This window comes from Cupressus sempervirens, chromosome 9 (assembly GCF_028749045.1).
Source record: "Cupressus sempervirens isolate cs-2001-9-10 chromosome 9, ASM2874904v1, whole genome shotgun sequence".
NCBI lineage: Eukaryota > Viridiplantae > Streptophyta > Pinopsida > Cupressales > Cupressaceae > Cupressus > Cupressus sempervirens.
Window position 1 is genome coordinate 348,618,895 of NC_143126.1, and position 6,336 is coordinate 348,625,230.

Consider the following 6,336-nt stretch of genomic DNA (forward strand, 5'->3'; position numbering starts at 1 on the left):
ATTCACACACTCTGAAAATAAATTTTGGAATACAATTTGGAGGTGTTTGGTTATCTCGGAAGAGGAATCGATACATGACAATTCCGTGTTTGGTTGGATCAATAAAAATAGGAATTAGAATAAGTTTTTTTAAATCTTAATATAAATTTATAAAAAATATTTTTTTGTTAAGTTTTAAAAAGTCAAATTAATTTACTACCCTCTTCATTATAAATTGACTTTATCAATAAGAAAGGTATATCACAACCTTTATATTTCACTTAATACTGAGTCAAACATGTTTCAAAGTTTAAAAAGTTTAAATATTTAGACCTCTCCTATCCACAAATATATTTTCCTGCTTAGCCCACACTGAAAGCAACCAAGTTTAATCAATTTGCTTTGTCATACCCACATTTTTGGATCTTAAATTCATTGGATTTAAATCTAGTTATTTTAAAATTATATTCAATATTGCCTTAAAAGAATTTCATTATAAGCGTGGTTTTTTAATATATATATATATATGTTTATTGTTAAAGAAGTCAAATGTTACAATTTTTAATTATAAAAATTTGGCAATATTTTTTAAAATTTTAATTACATTTGAAGAATTTGATTATAAATACTATTGTATGCATAAAGAATATAAAAAAATATGTTAAATATAACTATAAATTTGAATATAATATCAAAACTAAAATTAATTTATTTTTGGGTAAGAAACGTCAATGACTAATAGCTTTAAACCATGTGTGAAGGAAAGTCCAAAGACTATTCTTGTCCTTATCAAGGGAGATGGCAACTATCTCTTGTTTTCAATGAACACAAACAGTTTTGTTTTAAATATACAAAAAATTAAAATATACGATATTTGAACTTAGTTTTATTTAGAAGGCTAAAGATAAGATTTATTTGTAAAGATAATTTTAACAAAATTTTATAATAAATATCAAGTCTGATATTAGACATTTTGTCATCGATAAAAATCCTTATACAAATTATAGCAGTGCATTTTTTCCCATATGTTCCCAACAAATAAATGCAATTAAATTTTAGCATTCTAACTATTGCAACACTTGCACTCTACTCCATCATCATGCACCATACTTGTTGTTTGTGCATCATGAGCCCATTCAAAGAATCCACATCCATTGTGTCCCTACAATAGAAAATCTTCATTAGTTCCTAGTATAATAATTATTTATTCATTACGCTAATTTCTAAGAAAATTAATAATGACCTTTTTCTTATTCGAGCAAGACCAAAATTGATGCCGAGGATTTTATTCTGTGTTGTAAATTTTCAACAAACAAGGGCCAGCACCACATTGACATGTTGGCACATTTATTAAAGCCATCAACCTTGCAACATAAAAAAATATATTAGTTATATGAAAATACACATACTAAAATAAAAGTCTTTTAAATCACTATACAAAATCTTTATAATCATTATTAAAAGCCTATTTAAATATCAATTTATATAGCCAAGGATTCGTTCACAACAAAATACATCATTGCATCTATTTTAGTGGAGCAAAATTGAAATTTGATTGAATCATTATATCGAGCGATATGAAATCGTAAAAATTGTAAGTATCTCCTACTATTGCATTATTTATGGGAGTGAAGAATCAAACAATAGGTTTCTGAAAATGAGAAAAAATATGACTAGAAAGAAGATATCAACATTGTGCACACCCAAAAAAAAAATGGCATTGTCCAAATTAAGACATTATCCATAGGAGCCAAACAACACAAGAATTAAAGTGAAATGTTGATGCAAACATTAGTAATGTTGATGTAGATATTACTGGCATCTATATTCCAATGTGCAAGCTACTACAAAAGAATGGAAAGACATACATGTCAATGGAACATGTGATTGTAAAAGAAACCCACAGGATGTCTAATTATGGCCAACCATGGCAATATGGTCTTTTGAAAATTTTCATGAATAAAAGCCTTTACAACTGGCACAAATGCAAGGGAGCGTATCATGGTTTTAATAACAATTGTGAAGGCAATGTTCAAATAAGAGGACTTGTCATTATTAGAAAATGAAAATAGTGTAAAACAGAGGATATAAGAATCATCACAATATTCTGCATTTTACCCAACAAAATAATGTGAAGTAGCCTAGACACCATGCAAATTGTTTAACCAAATGCCTATCTAAGTAGCTCAATAGAAGTCAGGGACTAATGTGTAAATAATTTGGTATCGATAGCTATCAAATCTACAAATAATTCTATGATTAATGCAAACGACAGAGTCCACTGATCCCTTTGTGTGGGTTAATATATAAGAAGAGCGGGTACAAACATCTTTAAATATTTAAACAAGTAAAGACAATGAATAATTTTCCATATACGCATGTCATAAAGTCATAAAGAATCTAATAAAAATATGTTTTCAACTGATAAAAATATGCTTGCAGCTAATAATATCATAAGGCATGCTATTGAGCAGTCAAATATAAAGGTCACTATAATTTGAAATAGTTTTAACAAAAAATCTAGAGTCCTCCATACTTAAGTTGTATGTATTTGACTCTCTCCCCCTCGGTCATTCTCAAGAAGCCTTTTTCTCTTTTGGTTTCAACCAAAAAGTCATCATAGGCTTTTATCATTGAATCTTCACTAATCCTAGGAATACCTTTGAGGGCATCATATATTTTCTCTCCAACAAATTTAGATCCTCTTCATCCACTTTGACAATGTAAGGCTTTAACATGCCCTCATGGATCCTATTCATGGCTTCACAAATGGTATCCATTGAACTAGTCATGCTCGCCTTCTTTCTCTTTCCCTTCCTTGATGAAGATGGTGATATTCTTTGACTACCACTTGCACTTAATTGGTTGGATTGAGAAAAGTCTTCATCCAAATGACTAGTAGCATCAACTAGTATACTAAAATCCCCAACATCATCCATAATGTTCCCTTCCTCTGTCTCCTGAGATGTGGTAGCTGCAATACCTTCTTCCATGTCATTTCCCACAATGAAGGCTAACTCATTATAGTATTGGAATGGCTATCTTTTATACACTTTTGCATTTTTGAATTCTTTCCTATGCAAATTGGGAAATAATTGAAATGGTTAGTTGTCTTTCAATGCTAAATTTACAAATATAAAGTTATACTTAAACAAAATGAATATTAAATACCATTTTACCTTCAACAACTCATTCCAAACATTGTCTTCAGCATCCACGCACTGTGTACCTTCATTCCAAGCAAAGCCACTTGTATTTCTTGAATCTTTCATTACTCTAAATCCTACTTTCCATGTTTCCAATTTATTCTTCAAATTATCCTTGGTTAGATTTTTCTTCAGCTCATCATTAAACTGCCTTTCAATGGCAGCCCAAGCTTCCTTTTTGAAACCATCTTCACCTTTTCAACCTAGTTGTACTTGCTCTTGAAGCAACTCAAGGAATTTGTGCTCCATATCCCTAGTCCATAGCACCCTATTCGTAGAAGGTGCATTGCTGACTTTTTTTTCTTGAGCCATGCTAAGGAACATAACAAAAATGGGTAAAAAATACTAGACCATATATTATGAGACCTTAATAATGTGTATGGAAAAATGAAGATGGTCAAATAAATAAACATAATACAAACCCACACAAATCAATATGCATACAGCAACATTATGTATCAAAAAAATTCAATATAGATTGCATCAAATATGAAAACTAAATATCATAAAGTACTCTTTTTGAACTTTAACACAAAATCATTTAGAGATTGTGTCTTGTGTTCTCTTTGCAATGCATTAAAGATGTAATGTGAAGTGCATCGTGCTAGCATTGAATGTATCTACATTTGGTTTGATAGAATTTTGGAAAGATGGATAACCTACAGGTAAGTTTAACAAAATTAGTATTTATTAGGGAAAAATCATAACCTACAAGCTCTAGTCTTCAATTCAAATGCATGTTAAAATTAAGCTTAACCCCTCAACAACAATACGCATCTTATAGAGTTAGAGATGCTAAAGGAATCAAGTTTTAAGAGAGAAGAATAGAAAAAATGTCGATGCTACAAATAATTTGGATATGGTTTTTGTGGTCTTACTCTAGCGATGCTCTCACTTACATGTAGAAAATATTAAAACTTATGCTCAGCTCAGTGATATGTTAAAATTTCTAGTTTTGTTTCTTTTTATTTTTGTATTGTAATTATGAGGCAAGTTATGTTGGTGTTGTCAGCATTCTCTCTCCTCTATGGCATGAAAATTTTAAAATTTCATTGCAAGTCTATACCCTTATAATCAATAACTTGTTAGTGTATAAAACAACATTAGTAGCACAAACAACTCATCTTCCTCACATAGTTGACTAGAGTAGTGTTATAGTGTGAGTTGAAGCACTTTTTATGCTAAAAGGTCTATTCAAAATGCAATGGACATGCTCCAAATCAATATCGCCCAAGTGCTAGCCCTTGATAATTTGGAAAGAATCACTGATGCTCTTGTAGTACTTATTGACAAGGATGCAACCCTTTTAACAAAAGTGTTTTTGTACCTTTATTTTTTTAATGTTAAGATGAAGATTAATAATTAAATAAGAAAGTTCAATTTCCTGAAATGAAATAGGAATGTTAACAATGAAAGGGTAAGAAAAAAACATGCTACACCCCAACCCCAAACTAATATGTAAAAAGTATCAATAAACTATCTTTCAATTGATATGATCTTAAATAAGCAATCCTAGTGTTGAAATTTTTCAATAGAAAAAGCACCATAGATGGAAAAAAAAATGCAAAATACTAGAACCAATTTTAGTGACAAGTACAACCAATTTCTTCCCAACATAATTTAATTTCTACTGTAGATGTCCCCCTATACACTTGCAAATTTTCTATCAAAAAACATTGCTTCAAAAAATAGATCATGCCTAAGAAACTACTGAAGATCCACAAGACTAGAATACTTACCTCACTCATTATGTAAATGCTCTGCTTCTGCACTTCCCACCATCAATTTGGAGGCTCCCAAATGTTGTGAGGTTGATTTTGATGTTATAAGTTGATCAAATGCTAGGAATATCAATTGTTGCACTGTCATAGAATACTCTTTTAACTTACTATCACTAGTGTTTTCAATTAAATAGGATGATAAAAACTATTGACCTTGATGTTGACAAGTTTTGTAGACCATCCTCAAACTCTTGAATGCTCGAGGATGATTTTTGGCTTCATTAAACTCTAAAGTATGTCAAGTTACTTCAGCTACAATGGCACTCTAATATGAGATGTTTTCCTTAATTTATTAAATATTCTTGATAGATATGGACTAAGTGACATCATTTTTGTAGATTGGTTGCTTGCATCTTGGGTAAATAGTAAAGCTCTTCTGTTAGAAATTGTGATCAAATTCAAACCAATGTTTAGAAGGACCATGAAATTCTTCACTAGGGACCATGAAATTCTTCTCTAGTGTGTTATTCTTAAGAAACTTTGAGCATTAGCAATGAAGAATGTGCTATTCTTAAGAACCTTTGAGAATTATCAATCCTATCATACATCTTATCATGGATCAGTACATTTGGAAACTTGCAGAATGTTCTAGATTTTCCAAATATGATAAGTCTAACTAATATGTTTTGATTTATTATTACTATAATAAGTTCTTTCAATTGTACAACCATAGCGTATGCATTGAATTACAAATCAAAGAAACAAATATCATACAAACTCACACTAGTCAATATACTTACAGCTACATTATAATGATTATGAAAATGTCACATATAATTCATTCATTTGAAATAACACACAAGTGTCAATATATATATCAAAAATATCTACCAATATATATTCTACAACAAAATGTAATGTTCCAACTACAACTAAGCCTATGCTCTATAGTCTTCCCACATCCTCTAAGCTATTTCATCTTGAAAGTTTCCCTAATCATCTCTATCTCACTGAGTCATCCCATATGTCTCAAGTATGGGTATTGTTACCTATTTTTTCTCCCCCGCCAAAATTTGAGTTCAAATACCTAACCCACCCAACAGCCACCTCCCATCTTTAATGTTATTTTAATGCCCTAGAAGTACAAAATAAAATGATTAAACCTTATGATATTTGTTTTTTTAATTTCTTTTTGCTGGCCTGCAACTTTCCCCGCCATTGGATCTTGTTAAGATCTACGGATGTCGCGTACTCACTATGAAATCTATGAGGTTGTTTCCCATAGTGACGTAGCGACCATTAGAATTTTGCTGCAATACTAAAGATGAAGTCTGGTGTCGATTTTTGATAAACTATTGGTGCTCGCTATATCGCTATCGAGAAGTTTGTGATTTTTGTTGGTAGCGAGGTAGTGACTAGTCAGAAAGTTA

General features: G+C 30.7%; 1 non-coding gene across 1 annotated transcript; it reads right to left on the reverse strand.

Annotated features, from left to right (window-relative positions):
* Positions 1-681: 681 nt before the first annotated feature.
* Positions 682-808, reverse strand: LOC149538748 (U6atac minor spliceosomal RNA). The gene has a single exon (XR_016356594.1). It is a non-coding gene; the product is annotated as a U6atac minor spliceosomal RNA (small nuclear RNA).
* Between the last annotated feature and the right edge of the window lie 5,528 nt (positions 809-6,336).